At 38.9% G+C, this 971-nt stretch overlaps 1 pseudogene across 1 annotated transcript; it reads right to left on the bottom strand.

Annotated features, from left to right (window-relative positions):
* Positions 1-223: 223 nt before the first annotated feature.
* LOC145539389 (NADH dehydrogenase [ubiquinone] 1 beta subcomplex subunit 4 pseudogene) lies at positions 224-684 on the bottom strand (annotated as a pseudogene). The gene has a single exon (XR_014077763.1). The product of XR_014077763.1 is annotated as an NADH dehydrogenase [ubiquinone] 1 beta subcomplex subunit 4 pseudogene (transcript).
* Between the last annotated feature and the right edge of the window lie 287 nt (positions 685-971).

The raw sequence follows: 971 nt of genomic DNA on the forward strand, positions 1-971 counted from the left end.
AATTAAGGAGTTTACTTATCCTATTTGGGTGCTCCTGAGTCACTAGCTTACTTCATCCTTCTCTTTTTTAAAATATGATTCAATCTCATGGCAAAATGTCTTTCAAATTGATGGTGGCATACTAGTGCACAAGTTAGATGTTATAGATGTTATTGAAACCTGTTTTTCAAAGTATCTTTTTTTTGTTTGTTTGCTACTCAGAAGAGATATATTGCTGTGGGCATTTCTTTTTTAATGATTAATTGATTTATTTAAACAATAGTACATATAGACATCATTGTCATACTTAATATGAGATGTTAAATGTTCGATTCAATTTTCCTTCCTGGATAAGTTTTTCTTTCCTATCTCTGTCAGTTTTGAAAACATAATACCAGAAGATGAGGGGCCCAATTCCAAACAGAGCTCCTGAGAGGGAGGTCTTGGTACTGGGTCTGAAATTGGGATAGATATTTGCTGATCTTGCGTAGGTCCAATGATCCAAGGCAGGATCTTCGATAACCCCTTGGAGACTAGGGTCGTTGTACTGAAGCTGGTATTCCCGTTTAAGCCGGGATCTTATGGCCAACCGCTCGGCTTGTGCTTTCCGGGTTTCAGAAGATACGTCGTATTCAGCTGGGTCGAGGGTAGTAGGTAGGCTGGCCAAGCGCGACGGCTTGTACTTGGGGAACGACATCTTGACGACCCGGCTCAAAACTTGTGGGCATATTTTAATTGGGATTCTTTTTTCTTTTTGCTGAGAAATACAGAATTAAGTTTGAGTTACATAATCAGAGAAAGTTACTAGTACCACAGGATATGGCCACAGAGAAGCAGTATTTGGAGTTGTCACTCAACAGAAAGATTGACTTTATTCAGATGTGGGGATAAAACATCAGAATACAGGAAGGGATTATCTCATTCTGTTTCTCATGACCAGTGACCCCTTTCAGAGAGTCTTACATTTTGGACAATATTTAGAAAATGTGGAT

This window comes from Giraffa tippelskirchi, chromosome 2 (assembly GCF_054371585.1).
Source record: "Giraffa tippelskirchi isolate mGirTip1 chromosome 2, T2T-mGirTip1v1.2.pri, whole genome shotgun sequence".
Classification (NCBI taxonomy): domain Eukaryota; kingdom Metazoa; phylum Chordata; class Mammalia; order Artiodactyla; family Giraffidae; genus Giraffa; species Giraffa tippelskirchi.